Source organism: Aquarana catesbeiana, linkage group LG04 (genome assembly GCF_042186555.1).
Source record: "Aquarana catesbeiana isolate 2022-GZ linkage group LG04, ASM4218655v1, whole genome shotgun sequence".
In the NCBI taxonomy this organism is placed as follows: domain Eukaryota; kingdom Metazoa; phylum Chordata; class Amphibia; order Anura; family Ranidae; genus Aquarana; species Aquarana catesbeiana.
In genome coordinates, this window is record NC_133327.1 from 400,121,537 (window position 1) to 400,142,059 (window position 20,523).

General features: G+C 41.8%; 1 protein-coding gene across 6 annotated transcripts in view; it reads left to right on the forward strand.

Moving 5' to 3' along the window:
* Positions 1-20,523, forward strand: part of NCOA7 (nuclear receptor coactivator 7) — a 254,603-nt gene that overhangs the window by 104,281 nt on the left and 129,799 nt on the right. The window lies entirely within an intron of this gene.

The window sequence follows — 20,523 nt, forward strand, 5'->3', positions numbered from 1 at the left end:
CCTTAAGGGTTTGTTCTTTTTTTTTTAGTGCTGTGTGATTGTCCCGAGAAATTACACAGCTGTCACAAATAATCCCGTAGTATGTGTAATATATTTATTTTTCGAGATTTCCATCTACGTCTAATGGCCATAATGCAGTATTTTCCTGAAATACCCAATCAGCCCAATCAGGAAAATGCTGCATTATAGCCACTAGTAATAACAATAACAGAAAATAAACATATTACACAAAATACCAGTATTATTTGGGACAGTTGTGTGAATGCTTGAGACATCTGCATAGCATTGTTTTTATTAATAGATCCCATAGTCGCTTCTGTTATTATTTAGACATACATGGAAAATAGAACAGATTGACCTTTACAATGGTGTCAGTGTATGTTAATGTCTTAAAAGAAATGGTTCAGATTGTAATTATATTTCGTGAAATCTTTTTCTTATTGTGTTTTTCTGCCTCCTTGTAATGTTCTCTGTGAGCTCCTGAAACTCTTCTTTTCTCCTTCTCTCCCATTTGTTTGGAACAAGCAGTGCGTGTTAGTTGGGGCCATGTGCACTGTCTATGTACACATCCCATAGTCCATAGTACCTAATCCTTCTCCGGAGTGAGAACAAACATAGCCACCTTCTCACAGGAAATTAGATCACAGCAACAAAAAATACATTTGGAGATTTGGAGGCCGCTGAGAGTAATTTAATGATATTTTTTTGAGTTAAGAATATATACGTAAATAAATAAATAAATAAATAAATATATATATATATATATATATATATATATATATATATATATATATATATATATATATATATATATATATATATATATTAAACCAGAGTTTAGTGTCACTTTAAAAAAAAATGGGGCAGAAGGAATTCAGATTGAGTAATTGCTCCCTCTGGTGGTTAATCTACAAACTGCAAACCTTTTCTAGGTACATCAGTGATAAAAGGAAAAAGTACAATTTGATCGACAGAACGAAAACTGGACACAACACTTATATTGAGGGAGATCTAGATGTAGCAAACTATTTAAACATTTACTTCTGTTCAGTCTTCTCAGAAATAAATTGTACTAACAATAATAAGTTGCGAGATCATATTGGTTCTAGTAATGACGGTTTTTTTTTAGGATTTCTAGAGACAGAGGTAGCAGAGGAACTGGCTCTGTTAAAGCTTAAAGTGACTGTAAAGGCAAAAAGATTTTTATCTTAACAAATTCTCTGCATTAAGATAAAAACCTTATAATAACAGTACGCCCCAGCCCTCCTCCTTAACACTTACCTGAGCCTTGAATCGATCCAACGCTGTGCCTGACTACAGCTTTTATTTTTTCTCTCTTCCTTCTCTCACAAGCTTCACCCAGAGCAACTGGAGGCCATTGGCTCCTGCTGCTGTCAGTCAAATCAGATGAGAATGGAGCGGGAGGCAGGGCCGAGCTGCACAGTGTGTGTCTATGGGCGCACACAGCCTTGTTCAGGAGTGAGTTTGCAAGCGGTTTCGTATGGAGGGCTGATGGAGAAGATGAAGAGTGGAGAGTGCCAGCGGGGGGACCCCAGAAAAGGAGATTCAGGGTCGCTTTCATTTTTGTTATTTTAAGAAATTAAAAACAGCCTTTAAACCACTTTAATAAAGCAATGGGCTCTGATGGTGTTCATCACTAAGTTCTAAGAGACCTTCAAGCTATAGTTGTTGGACCAATAATGGATCTTTTTAATTAATCTCTTCTGACAGGAGAAGTTCCCAATGACTGGCAGACAGCTAATATTGTACCTATCCACAAGAAGGGCAGCAAGGTACAAGCTGGCAGTTACAGGCCAGTGAGTTTAATGTCAATTGTAGTCAAGTTAATGGAATCACTCCTAAAAAAAAAAAAAAAAAAAAGGATCGTTAATCACCTAAAAATACACAACTTACTGGACCCAAAGCAGCATGGCTTCACTGAGGGCAGATCATGTCAGACTAATCTGATTGAATTTTTTGACTATATGACTAATGTTTTGGACTAGGATGGTGCTGTGGATATAGCATATCTTGATTTCAGCAAGGTATTTAATTCCACATAATGATCTAATACAAAAGTTGTACAAGCTAGGACTTAACCCTTGGGTGGTTCAGTGGTTATGCAGTTAGCTAAAGGATAGCTCCCAGAGTGTGGTTGTAAATGGGGTTCACTCAGAACAAAGACCAGTCACTAGTGGTGTACCACGAGGCTCTGTACTGGGTCCTGTTCTATTTATTAATATGTAAACTAAAGGTTTATTGGGCAAGGTATATCTTTTTTCTGATGACACAAAGGTGTGTAATAGAATTGATATCCCTGGAGGTGTCGGTAACATGGAACATGATTTGGTACTTCTGGAAGATTTCAAAAACAATAATGCAGCTCTCCCATCCACAAACCATAAATAAGATCAGCCCAAAATCAATATATGTGCATTCTACCGTAAACCAATAAAGTGATTATATGCAACGTAAATGCATACTGGTGTGTGCACAATGTGAAATCGTATTCCACTATGCAAACATCAAAATATAATACAAATAATGTGTCATTCTTACAAACATATAAATATATACTATATTCAGTGAAATTTCTGCGTGGTAAAACACTTTATTTTAAATGCTGGAAGATCTGTCAGTGGAAACTGAAGTTCAGTGTTTCTAATGACGCGTACACACGAGCGGACTTTTTCGACCGGACTGGTCCGACGGTCTATCTGACAGACTTTCGGCGGACTTCCGACGGACTTTCTTAACGAACTGACTTGCCTACACACGATCACACCAAAGTCAGACGGATTTGTACGTGATGACGTACGACCGGACTAAAATAAGGAAGTTGATAGCCAGTAGCCAATAGCTGCCCTAGCGTCGGTTTTAGTCTGTCGGACTAGCATACAGACGAGCAGATTTTTTGACAGGACTCGAGTCCATCGGAAAGATTTGAAACATGTTTTATTTCTAGGTCTGTCGGACTTTTGGGGAAAAAAAGTCCGCTGGAGCCCACACACAATTGAATTGTCCGATGGAGTCCGGTCCTCCGTACCAAGTCTGCTGGAAAGTCCGCTCATGTGTATGCGGCATTAATGTAAAAAGAATGCACCTAGGTAAAAAGACTACACTATTGGGGGTACATTGTTGGACAGCACCACAGGGGAAACATTTTTGGGAGGACACATTTCGGATAATTTCAGAACAAGCAAACAGTGTGGCCAGTCAGTGGGAAAAGCGAATAGAATTCTAGGATGCATCACTAGAGGGATGACCAGCAGGAGGAAGGAGGTCCTGATTCCCCCATATAGATCTTTCGTGAGACCTCATTTAGAATATTTTGTCATTTAGAATATTGTGTCTAGTTCTGAAGACCTCACTTACAAAAAGGTATCGATAAGACAGAACGAGTCCAGAGACGGGTAACAAAAATGGTGAAAGGTCTGGGGAATTAAACATATCAAGAGCGACTTCAGGAACTTAATATGTACATTCTGGAGGAAAGAAGGGAAAGGGGAGACATGATTGAAACCTTTAAATACATCAAAGGGGATGAATAAGGTTCAGGAGGGCAGTTTTTCGATATGAAACCAAAATCAAGAACATGGGGACATGACCTCAAACTAGCAGCAGGAAAGTTCAAAACTAATCTTAGAAAGTATTATTTTAGTGAAAGAGTAGTTGATGCTTGGAATAAACTTCCAGTGGAGGTAGTGAGTCAGTCAACAGTAATTGGCTTTAAACATTCTTGGGACAAACATAGATCAATACTCAGACAAAATAGTTAAAAAATAAAAAACAAAAACATGGGTCCCCAAGCTTTGCAAGTATGCTTTTAAGGAACAACCTAGTTATATGCGTAAGAGGGTAGGGGGAAAAATAGGAGGGGGAGAGTTTAACTAAAGGAAAAACTTTTATTTTTTTTTGTTTTGGATGGAGTGCAGTGGGATTAGAACACCTTTCAGTTTTTTGCTGTCTGTGCCCTCATTAAGGAGATTCCCCCTCTCTATTTGTCCAGTTTACCATTATCATTGAAAGTAAAAGTAAAAAAAAATCCCAAATTTTGGGTTGTCCCCAGAAAAGTAATAGAAGGGACATCTTCCAATGGGGACACTAGTTATGGTGACCTAGGGTTCCCCAGGGAATTCCATTAATTTGCAGAGATTTTCTCTCACCTCCTGTTTGGCTATGGGACAGGAAGTTAAGGGATATCCCCGCAATGGGACACAGAAGGCGAAATAAAATCTGACAGGGTTTATAAACCCGCCCTTGTTCTATCCAAAATGTAAAAAAAAGTTTTGCCTTTTTTTTTTTAAATAACAAACAAGTTATACTTACCTGCTCTGTGCAGAGGATTTGCACAGAGCAGCCTGGATCCTGCTCTTCTCAGAGTCCCTCTTCTGTGCTCTTAGCCCTTCTCTCCTGTTGAGTGCCCCTACAGCAAGCAGCTTGCTATGGGGCACCTGAGCCGAGCTGTAGCTCCGTGTGTCCATTCAGACACAGAGCTGCGGTTTGGCCTCGCCCCCGCTCTCTCCTGATTAGCTAACTGACTTTGGCTGCTGTGTCTCAGCCAATCAGGAGGTAGAGCCCCGGAGGGCCGAAGGACTCGTGAACATCACTGGACAGAGTTGGGGCTCGGGTAAGTATTAGGGGGGCTTCTGCACACAGAAGGCTTTTTATCTTAAAGTGGAGTTCCGCTTAAAAAAAAAAAAAATTAAAAGTCAGCAGCTACAAATACTGCATCCACTGACTTTTAATAATCGGACACTTACCTGTCCCAGGGTCCAGCGATGGGGGGGAACAAAGCCCCGCTCGTCTCCCCCTCCTCTCTGCTGGCATTATAACTGTGGGCGCCCGGCTGTGGCTTCACAGCCAGGCACCCACTGCGCATGCGTGAGCCGGGACTTGTGACGTGTCCCAGATGATTGGCGAGAGGGAGGGGTGAGAGGTGATCTCCCTTCCGGTGCCGCGGTGCGCCGGGAGGAAGTGGGAGCTGGGTCCCTCTAAAAAAAAAAGGGTATCCGCTCCCCCCCCCCCAACAAAAAAATTACATGCCAAATGTGCCATTTTTGGGTGGAACTTCGCTTCAATGCATAGAATGCATTAAGATAAAAGACCTTTTGACTTTACAACCACTTTAAGGTGTGTTGGCAGTCCATTTTAATAGGCTGCCATAACACAATGCACATTATCACACAATGTCTACTTTGAATGGATTTTGTGTTCATGTTTTTACCAAGAAAGCAGCAGAATCAGAAGCTTTTTTAGGGCATAAGTAGATAGACATAATTTTGCCCCTGTACAAATCATTAGTAAGACCTCATCTGGAATATGCAGTTCAGTTTTGGGCACCAGTTCTCAAAAAGAATATCAGAGAGCTAGAGAAAGTGCAGAGAAGGGCAACCAAACTGATAGAAGGCATGGAGGAGCTCAGCTATGAGGCAGGATAGGCTAAACTGAATTTAGAGAAGAGGTCATCAAGGGGGATATGATCAACATGTATACAACATTGTGTACTTAGTGTAGAGGAGTAGGGGGCACTCCTACTCCTCTTTGTCTGGAGGAAAAGACCTTCACATATGGAAAATCTTCTTCACAGTCAATGGCGACCCTAGGGGGGGGCAGACATTATGCTGTGCCCCACCATGTGCCCCCCCCCCCCAAAAAAAAAAAAAATTTTTTTTTTTTTTACAAAAAATCAATGTCTAAGAGGGAGAGAGTCCCCAGTCAGCTCCTGCGGGTGATTCCTCCCCCCTCCCCTGCTCGCTGACACTGCATAATGCGAGCGTTCACACAACCACGGCCGCCTGATCTGCTCCTTCACCTGCATCCTCATTGGCAGGGAGAAGAGCGAGTTGCAGGAAGGACTCCACCAGGACTTTCAGTTACTGAAAAAACAGACTGATTTCTCCCGTCCTTAGGACAGGAGGACCAGCCTGTAAATTCCAAGAGATGCCAGACCAGAGCTGTCAATAGCAGGGGCAGGACAGCAAGAGGAGGCTGGGGAACCCCACAGTGGCAGAACACCAGGGCCCGGAGGCAAGACAACCTTTGCAACCCTGATAGTTCTCCCACTGCTTTGGATCCTTATATTTTCTTGATATGCTGGTGACATATATATCTTGTTTTCTGCCACCCTGGGGGACCCCAATACAGTAGGAAGGGAGCTCACTGCAGAACATGTGAAAGGGCCCGTTGTGGGGTCGTAGTAAAGGGCCCCAGGATATATATATATATATATATATATATATATATATATATATATACATTTTATAGTTGCCCCCCTACTTTTGTCCCTGTCCCCCCATGTGCCCCCCCTAAATTTGAAAGCTGGAGACGCCACTGTTCACAGTAGGAGCTGTGAAAATGTGGAATAGACTCCCTGAAGAACTGGTTCTGGCCAATTCAGTACATTGTTTTAACCGCTTGTTGTCCAGGGCAATTTTGACACTCTTCATGATCGTGTTAAAATCAGCATTTTTTTGCTAGAAAATGACTTAGTCTCAAAAATTATATATTTCAGAAAGCAGAGGCTGTGGAGAATAAAATGGCAGCTGTTGCAATGTTTTATGTTGCACGATATTTGCGCAGCCATTTTATCAAATGCAAATCTTAAAAAAAAAAAATACACCTAAATGAACTTTAGTGAACACGAACACATAGTAATGCATTTTTTTTTGGTAATATAAAAGACGATATTGTTTTGAGTAAATGGATGCTAAACATGTCAAGGTTTAAAATGACACATGCCTGTGAAATGGCGGCAAACTATGGTACCTAAAATTGTCCATAAGTGACACTTTAAAAGCCTTTAGATTACCAGTTTAGAGTTAAACATGAGCTACATCGCTGAGTGATACCTCACATGTATAGTAAAAGCACCATTTACATATGCATGTCGGACCTACATTCCTGTTTTGTATTTAATCTTTTTACTTTTTTTTTTCCATTTAACTTTATTGCTCTCTCAAGAGGTGAACAAGACCTCCTCTGGTCTTCGAGGCAGCTGTTTAAAAAGAGATCTGTTTGATTGGCTGCTTCCCTAGCTGTAACGACCAGTGCCAAAATCTTTGTCACTTCCAGCTTTATTCATCACAGAGAAGATGGGGGGTCAGATTTCTATCCATCTTCTTTGTGGGCAGCTGACCTGACCATGGTGGAATGGGAGAGACGTTTGCATTAGTAATCCATTAGTAAACCATTACTAATGCAAACGTCTGGAAATGTGGATTTAGACAAGAAAACACAGTACGGAGATATCCAGGGCTGCCGCACAGTAGCAGATACTGTGACTGCGCATACCCCAGCAGGGGTGATAGCATCCGGTGAGTGCAAGCACTATTAGAGCAAGCTAAGAAGCACCATCACCAAGCCACCACCTGGATAAGAAACTTTCCTCAAAATTCCAATTTGTCTCCCTAAGAGGACTTTTCCTTTAATTCACATAAGAAGATTTCATGTTTATTTATATTTGTTATCCCTGAAATTTTCTATTCCAGCAAGTGCTGGGTTTTTGAGCACAAGGCACCTTGAAATTAAGATCAATCTTAACAACATTAGTCACTTTATGCCACATTATGATATATGGTATGAGCACAAGCACTTACTGCACTTTGTTATTTAGTATGATAATGGTTTGCATTTAATACTGGCAATTTTAGTGTTAGCACCATTGCATTTTTTCCTTATTTTTTCTTTTTAAATTGTTCCTTTTCAATTTGTTACTAATTATGCACATAGGGGTATGTAACATAATATTCCTTCCTCATACGATTATAATTAAGGTCTGTTGAACCTAATCACATCACTCTCAGTTCAATCACAGATAAAGTCACAATAGGAGACAACCGACAGAGGTTGTAGCACAATCCTAAAAATATCTCGGGTTATTTAAGGGCACAGCATTGGTGGCACGCACTTTATATATTTCTATTTTCATTTTTTATTTTCATTATTTTATTTTGGACCCTGTAGGAATGTAAGTTGTAGCTTTTTCGGGTTTAAATCATCCTAATGACCATAAAACCCACACAGGTGACACATATTCACATGGTATATGTCCTGTCAAATCGAATGCATTATTAAGACCACCTAAATCTTCAGTATTAACCCAGGACATTAAATAAGGTTTTTTATACATTATAATTTACTCCATCAGAGCAGCACCACATCTACTCCTGCTTTTATTCACATTTTAGTATACATCACTTAAGCGGAATTGTACTTATAGAGGCAGCAGCTCTAAATTACATTGTACCTTTATCCACTGCGCGGTTTTCCCTCATTCTTTCTGACAAGATTTTGCACTCTGCAGTTTTAGTAAATCCCAAAGTCTTAGGCTTGGTGGTCAGTGGGAGTAAAAAAATGTTATATAGCGCCTGTGGTCAGTAGGAAGAGGAATAGTGCCCCATTGTTAGTGTCTGTGGGAGGAATAGTTTCCTATCGTTGGTATCAGTGGAAGGAATAGTGCCCCATTGTTGGTGTCTGTGGGAGGAATAGTTTCCTATCGTTGGTGTCAGTGGAAGGGATAGTGCCCCATTGTTGGTGTCTGTGGGAGGAATAGTGCCCCATTGTTGGTGTCAGTGGGAGGAATGGTGCCCCATCTTTTTTCCGGTGAGAGGAATAGATCCCCATCATTGGTGTCAGTGGAAGGAATAGTGCCCCATCATTGGTGTCAATGGAGGGAATAGTGCCCCATCATTGGTGTCAGTGGAGGGAATAGTGCCCCATCATTGGTGTCAGTGGAGGGAATAGTGCCCCATCATTGGTGTCAGTGGAGGGAATAGTGCCCCATCATTGGTGTCAGTGGAAGGAATAGTGCCCCATCATTGGTGTCAGTGGAGGGAATAGTGCCCCATCATTGGTGTCGGTGGAAGGAATAAGGCTTTCTTATTAGTGTACGTGGAAGGAAAGAGCCCCATTTTTATTATCCGTAGTAGGAATAGTGCCTTGTATCGGTATGAGGAACAGTGCTCCAAAGGCCACATTTAGGCAAGCAAAGGGCCACATTTGGCCTATGGGCCACGAGAGACTTCTGCTCTGGATCACTATTTTGTGTTTTTTTTAATTGGTTAAACTAGATGAGGGGTCTCCAAACAATGGCCCTGCAGTTGTTCAGGAATTACAATTCCCATCATGCCTAGTCATGTCTATGAATGTCAGAGTTGTACAATGCCTCCTGGGATGTGTAGTTCCACAACAGCTGGAGGGCCGTAGTTTGGCGATCCCTGAACTAGATGGACTTGTATCTTTTTTTCAGCCTGACTAACTATGTTACTATGTAACTATGTAGGATGAAGTTCATGCTTAGTATTAGCTGTGTAATACATTAGCTATTCAAACAGATTGGAAACTTGTGATGCCATGAGCTACTGTTTGGAAACTATTGTGTTTACCTGGAATATATGTTCATATTGTTGTTTTTTTTTAAACGGGGTTTTCCATTTTAAATTGAAAGCGCATCAATGCAATAAGTATAGATATCTATTATTGCAACATGTCCATTTAGGCATTGGTTTTACCATCCAGACTAAATCCACGTAAACAGTTGTAGAGGGGACTAGCTGTAGTACTGGGATTCATTTTTCATTTCCCAAATGTAAAAGTTTTTTTTTTTTTAAATGATGATGATCCCTATAGGTAACAGAAAATGCTGATTTGTCTACTCATGAAGACAGTTCTCCTTCTCCTAATGGTACTTTCCATTCAGCCATCCTTTTCCACGTATTTTTCTGTTTGTGTTCCTCAATCTTACCTCTTTTAGTACAAATGGGTCTAGTGTGTTCAAACTTACGTATGTTAGTTGAGGATGATGTCATCATAAATGCCCATTGACTCACAGAATTAAAAAAAATTTTCATAAAGAGCAAAAGCACTGAGGTCTTGTGCACTATTTTGGTATCAGCTACATTGTAAGGTGTACATGATCATGGGGAGCGTCAATACAACCATCCGGGACAGGACCTCTGAGTTTATGCTTGGTGAGTAAAATTGAGTACGTTTAATTATCCTTGATTGAAGAATACTATAGTTATTGATGCATAGATTTTCAGGCATTCTGTCGCAGAGCAATAGGGTAAGTAATAGAGATATGAAACGCATAGTAACCCTTAGCAATCAGTCAAATTTAAAGTGTATACCTATGCCTAAAAACAAAAGTGTCATCTATTGCAGTTTACCAGTATATATTAATTGGTTTGCAGTTATAGTGCTTACAAACTATGGTATATGTACTGGATTTTTTTGTTTTTTATACCACTAATGAGGGTGATCAGCAACTTATAATGGGACTGCGATAGTGCGGCGGACAATCTGACACTGACTGACACTGGAGGGGAACTGACTAACTGCCACTGACATCACCAGTGACACGGTAATCAGCGCTAATACTATACACTGTACTAATGTCACATCTAGGGTGTTCAAGGGGTTAAAGGCGAGCCTAACAATGTGTAATGTGTGCTGTTTTTTACTACAGATCTCTTTGGTTCTTATCTCTGTGTTGCAGAGATAACAAACACAGAGATGTTCCCTCTGTACAGAGCCCTGTGTTGATTGTCAACACAGAGCTCTGGACTGTGATTGCACACAGCTAATGAGCAGGTCGAATCATCGGCCAGGACTTGCTGACAGGCTCCCACTGTATACAATCACAGTGAGTACTGGCAGGGGGAGGGTGTGCATGTGCGTGCGCTAAACCCAGAAACAGGCAGTATGGGTACGCCGCTTTGCCTGTGTGGCCCTCCTGTCCGCAGTACATTGCAGGCATCCGGTACGCAAGTAGGTAAAGTGGATCTTCACCCTTTCCAGCTATTTCCCCTCCGCTACACAAATGTTTCTTTTTTTTTTTTTTTTTACTACCGTTTTTTTTACCTTTAAAAAAAAAAATTTTGGTCCTGTCCCTCATGCATGTCACTTGCCTAGGCGAGTGTGCTCCCTGCATATGTCATATATCCCAGGAGGCATAGGGTTATTTTCAGAAAAGGATAAGGGGCTGTGCCTAGCCCACTGGCTTAGCCTCAAGAGCTGGCAGCCTCCCGATGACGTCACATGGCGGCCCGGGACCCAGGCAGTGGAAGAAGAGAAGAGGATCTCAGCAGGACAACACTAGATCTACTAGGTGGGTGGGTAGCTAAACCTTGCAGAACCCACAACTCAATAAGCAAAAGTTAAATAAAAAATAGGGGGGGGATGAAAATCTGCTTTAGGGCTAGATTCACATATATGTGGGTACAGGAATGTGTGTAAAGCAGGCAAAATGTGCTCCTTTTTAGAAGACATGCAGGGGTGTCATTAATTCTTAATAGCAGCCCAACATATCTGAAAATGCAGTGCATTTTCAGGTGCAGGAAAACTGCATGGTGCAAAAGCACCATGTGGTTTAAGCACAGCTGCAATTTTAAAAAGGTACAGGGACCTTTTCCTGCGTATCCAGCAGGTACAGCTGCCATTCGAGTAAAAGGCGGTTGAGCCACAATTTTACCATCACCCCAACTGCCCCCCTCAAGCTTCACAGGCAGCCAAACGGGGACAGGACTTCAGATTTTACATAATATAGCAGCCAGCACTGAAAGGGACACTTCACATTAAATATTAAAGTTTTTTTGTTTTTTTTTAATAACAAACATTTTATACTTACCTGCTTACCTGCTATACTTACCAGCAGCCCCGCTCTTCTTCTTCTCCTGCCAGTGCTACTGGCTCCTCCCCCTTGACCAGTGCCACCTCTAGCAAGCTGCATGCTATGGGGTCACTGGTGCATGCACACTCCTGAGCCCCACTCTATTCATCCATAAGACACATAGAGCTGTGGCTCGGCCCCGCCCCCCGCTCTCTCCTTATTGGCTGTGATTGACAGCAGTGGAAGCCGATGGCTCCTGCTGCTGTGGCTCAGCCAATAAGGAAAGAGAGTCCTGGGACAGCCGAGGCTCCCGTGCACATCGCTGGATTGAGAGGAAACTCAGGAGAGTATTAGGGGGTGCTGTAGGGGAGCAGCACACAGAAGGTTTTTTTGCCTTCATGCATTCATGCATGGAATGCATGAAGGTAAAAATATTTCAGTTTTTAGAACCACTTCATAAAAATAACCAACTTAAAAAGGAATAATAAGAAAATAAAAAAGGTAGCGGGACTTTATATATAGACACTCGGGAGCGGGAATAAGATTAATAATTTTTAATGGAATCAAATGATTATAGAGTTTCTGTATTCGAATAATTCAATGCATGATGCTATATATAAAATCATTCGTACAACTATTACAATTCATTGAAACCAGAAAAGATATACATACATACATGTTCCAACAAGGAATCAATACATAATACATAATGTAAAAACATTTAGAGCATGATTACATGATTAATTGGAAAAATTGGAGACCAAAAAGAAAAGGGAGGGTTACAGATCATAGGGGGCAAAAAACAAATTATTATGGAACGGCCTGGTAGAATGCATCAATATGTACACTAGGTTGATATTGGCTCTACGCGTTTCAAGGTATTTGACCTATCATCAGGAGCAAGGAACCATAGTGATAATCTAAAAATTAAAAGGAAAAATGTTTAATTGAAAGTATAAAGGGGGAAAAGAAAAAAAAAAAAAAAAAAAAAGGAAAAAACTCAGAACAGGCAGGAAGGGTCCTCCCTGATGGACCCGAACCGCCTGTGCACTTACATGTGTGGTCGACACAGTGGCGGTGCGGCCACGAAACGCACAGGCCAAGCCAATCATGCCATGCACGGGAGCTGAGGGGACATGTAGCAACGGGCAAGACACAGGAATGGACGACGTCCCGCAGGAGTGTCATTGTAGATGATGGTGAAACAAAGGGACCAAATCTGTAGGGGAAAGAAAATGAAGTGGCTGTGAAGTGGATGTGGGGCAAGGTGAAGGAAATGGGTGGAGAGGGAGGAGATGTGGAACAAAGGGAGGAATGAAGGGGGTTAAAAAAGGGTTAGTGTGATTAGAAAAAAGGTTAAGAACATGAGAGAGGTAGATGGAATAGGAATAGGAAAATGAAAATGAAAAAGGGGAAAAAAAGAGAGGGTAGGATAGGCGGGGTGATACAAGAGGGGCAAGATAAGGAACAGAATAGAGAAGGAAGGGCAAGAAAAAAAGGAAAGGGCAGGAGTGAGTAGGAGGAAAGGGAAAATTGCAAGGATGTGAAAGTGATGAAGGGAAAGTGGAACTCGGTTTGAAAGTCAAGAATAATGAAGGAGAAAATGTGTACCTGATAAACAAAGTGTCCAGACAAAATTGCATTGATGCATGGGTGATAGATAGGAAGGTGGAAACAAGTGTGTACCAAACGAGGTGCGGAATCCAAGCGGGAATGGGGTCCATAGCCGTCAAGCCCCCGCAGTCATGCCCCCAACGTCAGACGCTGGCCCACAGATGGGGAGAGAAGGGGAGGACGCCGACAGCCCAGGAACCAAGCCAGTGATGGCTCCACCGGCGGCGGCGGCAGCCAAACCACCCCCCAATGGGCCAGGAGATGATGATCACTCGGACGGCACGCCGCGCTAATAAGGCGCCAGCGTGTCCGGCCGGGATGTGTGACGTCGACGCGCAGTGAGCACAACCCCGCCCACCCTCCGTCACAACAGGGCGGAGGGGGGGTCCGCAGTGCGCGTCGCAGCTCCCGAACAAGACCGAGAGGCAGGCCCGGCAGATCAGCAGACGCACGCACCACTGCGTGCATGTAAGAAGAAACGAGATAAAAAATAAATACAAAAAATTGGAAATAAAGCTAGAATTGGAGATCAAAAAAGGGAAATGAGAAAGGACAATAACTAAGATTATCAAAGCAAATAAAATTAGTATTGGGTTGAAAAGTGATATTAATGATTATAGAAGCAATTAAACCTCTGGCAGGTAGAGGTGGGAGTCAAAATAATATTTTAATGTAAATTTTTGGTTAACGCCGCCGTGTGCCTATCATCCCTAATTGGAAAAATTGGAGACCAAAAAGAAAAGGGAGGGTTACAGATCATAGGGGGCAAAAAACATACTTTCAATTAAACATTTTTCCTTTTAATTTTTAGATTATCACTATGGTTCCTTGCTCCTGATGATAGGTCAAATACCTTGAAACGCGTAGAGCCAATATCAACCTAGTGTACATATTGATGCATTCTACCAGGCCGTTCCATAATAATTTGTTTTTTGCCCCCTATGATCTGTAACCCTCCCTTTTCTTTTTGGTCTCCAATTTTTCCAATTAATCATGTAATCATGCTCTAAATGTTTTTACATTATGTATTATGTATTGATTCCTTGTTGGAACATGTATGTATGTATATCTTTTCTGGTTTCAATGAATTGTAATAGTTGTACGAATGATTTTATATATAGCATCATGCATTGAATTATTCGAATACAGAAACTCTATAATCATTTGATTCCATTAAAAATTATTAATTTTATTCCCGCTCCCGAGTGTCTATATATAAAGTCCCGCTACCTTTTTTATTTTCTTATTATTCTTCATTCAACCGGGATGGAGGGGGGGACCTGAACGGCACCCCTATACCTCATATAAAGTCCCACTAATTCCCTCTACCCATTTTTTCCCAATTAATATTAACCAATTAGGGATGATAGGCACACGGCGGCGTTAACCAAAAATTTACATTAAAATATTATTTTGACTCCCACCTCTACCTGCCAGAGGTTTAATTGCTTCTATAATCATTAATATCACTTTTCAACCCAATACTAATTTTATTTGCTTTGATAATCTTAGTTATTGTCCTTTCTCATTTCCCTTTTTTGATCTCCAATTCTAGCTTTATTTCCAATTTTTTGTATTTATTTTTTATCTCGTTTCTTCTTACATGCACGCAGTGGTGCGTGCGTCTGCTGATCTGCCGGGCCTGCCTCTCGGTCTTGTTCGGGAGCTGCGACGCGCACTGCGGACCCCCCCTCCGCCCTGTTGTGACGGAGGGTGGGCGGGGTTGTGCTCACTGCGCGTCGACGTCACACATCCCGGCCGGACACGCTGGCGCCTTATTAGCGCGGCGTGCCGTCCGAGTGATCATCATCTCCTGGCCCATTGGGGGGTGGTTTGGCTGCCGCCGCCGCCGGTGGAGCCATCACTGGCTTGGTTCCTGGGCTGTCGGCGTCCTCCCCTTCTCTCCCCATCTGTGGGCCAGCGTCTGACGTTGGGGGCATGACTGCGGGGGCTTGACGGCTATGGACCCCATTCCCGCTTGGATTCCGCACCTCGTTTGGTACACACTTGTTTCCACCTTCCTATCTATCACCCATGCATCAATGCAATTTTGTCTGGACACTTTGTTTATCAGGTACACATTTTCTCCTTCATTATTCTTGACTTTCAAACCGAGTTCCACTTTCCCTTCATCACTTTCACATCCTTGCAATTTTCCCTTTCCTCCTTCTCACTCCTGCCCTTTCCTTTTTTTCTTGCCCTTCCTTCTCTATTCTGTTCCTTATCTTGCCCCTCTTGTATCACCCCGCCTATCCTACCCTCTCTTTTTTTCCCCTTTTTCATTTTCATTTTCCTATTCCTATTCCATCTACCTCTCTCATGTTCTTAACCTTTTTTCTAATCACACTAACCCTTTTTTAACCCCCTTCATTCCTCCCTTTGTTCCACATCTCCTCCCTCTCCACCCATTTCCTTCACCTTGCCCCACATCCACTTCACAGCCACTTCATTTTCTTTCCCCTACAGATTTGGTCCCTTTGTTTCACCATCATCTACAATGACACTCCTGCGGGACGTCGTCCATTCCTGTGTCTTGCCCGTTGCTACATGTCCCCTCAGCTCCCGTGCATGGCATGATTGGCTTGGCCTGTGCGTTTCGTGGCCGCACCGCCACTGTGTGGACCACACATGTAAGTGCACAGGCGGTTCGGGTCCATCAGGGAGGACCCTTCCTGCCTGTTCTGAGTTTTTTCCTTTTTTTTTTTTTTTTCTTTTCCCCCTTTATACTTTCAATTAAACATTTTTCCTTTTAATTTTTAGATTATCACTATGGTTCCTTGCTCCTGATGATAGGTCAAATACCTTGAAACGCGTAGAGCCAATATCAACCTAGTGTACATATTGATGCATTCTACCAGGCCGTTCCATAATAATTTGTTTTTTGCCCCCTATGATCTGTAACCCTCCCTTTTCTTTTTGGTCTCCAATTTTTCCAATTAATCATGTAATCATGCTCTAAATGTTTTTACATTATGTATTATGTATTGATTCCTTGTTGGAACATGTATGTATGTATATCTTTTCTGGTTTCAATGAATTGTAATAGTTGTACGAATGATTTTATATATAGCATCATGCATTGAATTATTCGAATACAGAAACTCTATAATCATTTGATTCCATTAAAAATTATTAATTTTATTCCCGCTCCCGAGTGTCTATATATAAAGTCCCGCTACCTTTTTTATTTTCTTATTATTCTTCATTCAACCGGGATGGAGGGGGGGACCTGAACGGCACCCCTATACCTCATATAAAGTCCCACTAATTCCCTCTACCCATTTTTTCCCAATTAATATTAACTTAAAAAGGAGCTCCAGTCTGTAAAAAAAAATAAAAAAAAATAAATAAAAGTCAGCAGCTACTAATACTGTAGTTGCTGACTTTTAAAAATAAGGACACTTACCTGTCCAGGGATTCCACGATGTTGACACCCCAAGCCAATTTGTCAATCGGCTTCGGGTGCAGGCGCCAGCAATGCAAGTAAAGGAAACCAGCAGGGAAGCCTTCAGGCTTTACAGCTGGTTTCCTACTGCACATGCACGAGTTGCTGTGCTTTCTGAATGGTCCCACTGTCTTCTGGGACCAGTGTGTGTCCCAGAAGGCAACGAGGGTGGGGGTAGAGGGGAGGCCAGAAATGTCGTAGCTCGCCGGTGGCGATCTTATCTGGATGTGGGGGCAAATATCTGTCAAAACCAGGTACCCACCCCCCCCCCCAAAACGTGCCAAATGTGGCAGTGGAGGGGGGAGGGGGTGAAGGAGGTAGCTTCCCCTTTTGGGTGGAGCCTTGCTTTAAGCTTTTAAAAAAATTTAACTTTTCAAAAACACTTTTTAACATTTCTAAGGTGGGACTGTTTTACTTGTCAAGCATCTTTAACTTACATTACAGTATATGCTAATTGAAACTAGCCTGCTTGCTGTGCAGATGAATAAAACAAAGTAGATACAAAAGTAATAATGTTACTTTGTATCTCTCTATTCAATGTCTGAACAGTGTTTATAAACACTGTGTCAGAAGGTCTGTTTTTTTGACAGCAGCAGCTGTAATATCTGCTGTATTCACACAGCAAACCCCAGCTGTCACTTTGACAGAATAAAGCACCTATCAGATTTGTATTGCAGTCTCTGTCCCAGCACAGGAAGTAGTAGGAAATCTGTGCATAGGGGACATAAACTGCACTCATTTTTCTTCAGTGAAAGGTTAGAACCACTGTCAGACTATTATCACTGTCTATAACTCTAGTGATGATCACCCCACCCATTTCTTGTCTTAGATTAGCCATACATGTATTGAAATTTAGCTGGTTCAGCAGGGACCAGCTGAATTTTGATCCATGTGTGGCCACTGTGGTGGAACAGAAGTCGATCCACTGATTGACTTCTGTTCAACCGCCCTGTTGGTATTTTTCTGCTCAATCAGCAATAGGCTGCAATACTGATCAGTATATTCTGATGACGAGGAAGTCTATCTGCTGTAAGAATACAGTGACACAGTGGAGAGGACTCCCCCCCATCCACACCATGGGATGGGGGATTGGGTCAGTTTTTTAGCTCTACTCACTGGTTGAATGAAAAAAAAAACAGACTCATGTAAGAGGGACAGGAAATTAGGTACAGTCATCTAAAAGAAGTAATTGATAGAAAAAACTGTTTACATAAATATTTATTTTTTACAAGTCTACCCAAACATAACACGTTATTAAGGTGATTGTAAAGGCAGAAGGTTTTTTTATCTTAATGCATTCTATGCATTATGATAAAAAATGTCTTTTGTGTGCAGCAGCCCCCCTAATACTTACTTGAGGTCCCTCTCTATCCAGCAATGCCCACGAGTGTCTCGGCCATCTGAGACTCTCCCTCCTGATTGGCTGAGACACAGCAGCGGCACCATTGGCTCCCACTGCTGTCAATCAAAGTTGGCTAGACAATCAGGAGAGAGAGGGGCAGGGTCGTGCCACAGCTCCGTGTCTGAATGGGCACAGGTAGCTGTGACTCGGCACAGGTGCCCCCATAGTAAGCTGCTTGCTGTGGGGGCATCCGACAGGAGGGAGGGGCCAGGAGAGCTGAAGAGGCACCCGAGAAGAGGACGATCTGGGCTGCTCTGTGTAAATCCATTGCAACAGAGCAGGTAAGTATAACCTGTTTGTTATTTTTATAGAATGAAAAAACGAGACATTACAATCACTTGAAACCCAAAACCAGTGTAATATATTGCAGGTTAACAATTAGATGTGATGGCTGCATTTGTTTTCTTTTTAAGCTTTTTCCCTCTGTTTTCACCTGGTGATCTGGCCAGTAACACACCTCTTGTTAATATTAGCGTGCCCCCACTCTGGATGAATGAGCACAGGGGGCACCTTTGAACAGCAGCATTGTCAGTCTGGGGGCAGGGAAGTTTTAGAATTACTAGTAGGTTTAGATACAATAACAAATTGAAGTTGAACTCCAGCTAATACTTTTATAATCAGTTACAGGGATGAAGGTTTCACATAAATAAATAAAAGCTGATCAATGTAAGCACCCCTGCTAGTGTTAAATTGTTTGTCTCATCCCTGTAATTGCAAGAGAGCGTGTTCTGTTGAAAAACAACAGACATACTGTCTGGAAAAACAATAGACATACTGGCTGGATGAATATAGAAGTAAGAAAGCATAAAAAAAGGGAACTAATACAGCCACCACGTCCAAGTTTTGGTGAGCTGCAAAATAATAAATGTTTGCTTTTGGGTTGAATAACGCTTTAAGGCTATTTTCTCCTAGGATCAAATATTAGGTAGTATTACCATGTGAAAGTCAACAAATAGAAAGGGACATTTTACACATATTACAAACATTACGTTTTTTATCTGTGACCTTTGAATGAATGCTGTTATATTTGCACTGACTTTTTAAAAATTTTTTATAAATGGACCTCTAAGTACATTACCTATAAAAAAAGCAGTTACCGGTATTATCCATATGATATTACTCAGGCTTTTAAAGTGAATCCTGATCTAAGTCAGCTCCTGCGTTTTGCACTTTGCTCCTTGCATTGTTTACTAAATAATCCGACTAATGTTTTTAATAGACAACTGTGCCAGGAACTGACCTTTTGTGACATTGTTATCATCTATGCAAATAATGGAAATATATCATCATATTTGAGCTCTATATCTATGCTGGTAATTTGATAAAGTACAAAGTGCATGTGTAATGCTTTGTAAATATTGTAAAATATATCATACAATTAGGGGGATAGAAATATTTTCCCTGGCGGGTTCGTTTTTTTTTTTTAAATAACAAACATGTCATACTTACCTCCACTGTGCAGCTGGTTTTGCACAGAGTGGCCCCAAACACCATCTTCTGGGGTCCCCGGCGGCTCTCGCGGCTCCTCCCCACATCAGATAACCCCCTAGGAGAAGCGCTCTCCCGGGGGGGGGGGGGGGTCACCTTGCGGGCACACTCCCAAGTCCAGCATTTGGCATCCATAGCCACCGAATGTATGACTCAGCCCCGCCCCCCCGCGCCCGCGTCATTGGATTTGATTGACAGCAGCGTGAGCCAATGGCTGCGCTACTATCAATCTATCCAATCAAGAGCCGAGAACCCCGCCGGGTCAAGTTCTAGGGCTCAGGTAAGTAAAACGGGGGGGAGGTCACTGCCAGGTGTTTTTCCACTTTAATGCATAGGATGCATTAAGGTGAAAAAACATAAAGGTTTACAACCCCTTTAATATAAATGTCATTTTTAACAAGAGATATTGCAGTTAGGAAACATAAATCCTCTGTGTATTCTTACAAAACAGAAATGAAGTTATTTGGTGAACCAGGAGCCCTAGTGAAAGTATTTCTTGTATGTAAATAAATAACTCAAGTCGATTTCTGTAGTGTTGAAGCTTTGTCCAGGATGCTGTGATCTTATATTCTTTGCTGTAAAGGAACCCTGAACTTAGAGATATAAGTAGGCCGCCATTGCTTACCTGCTCTGAAATATACTGTTTACCTGGCTGTCATGTTGCTCCTGATCCAGAAATCAAGCTGGCCATACACTTGTAGAATTTTGTTTGAAATCCAAGAACATTTGTTTGATTTTCTGATCATTGGTGGGGTCAAATCCACGTTCGTTTTCAACCACAGTGATGAGAAAATTCAGAGGAGGAGGATAAAAATGTTCTTGGATAAACAAATTTCTAGCGGTGTATGTGGTTTTCATTTGGAAAAGTCAATTCATTCCAAAATTGAATGGTAAAAGCGAACAACATTTTGAAGTAATCCACCTTTTTAGATAGCCTGTTTAGGGGCATTTCTGGCACCTTGG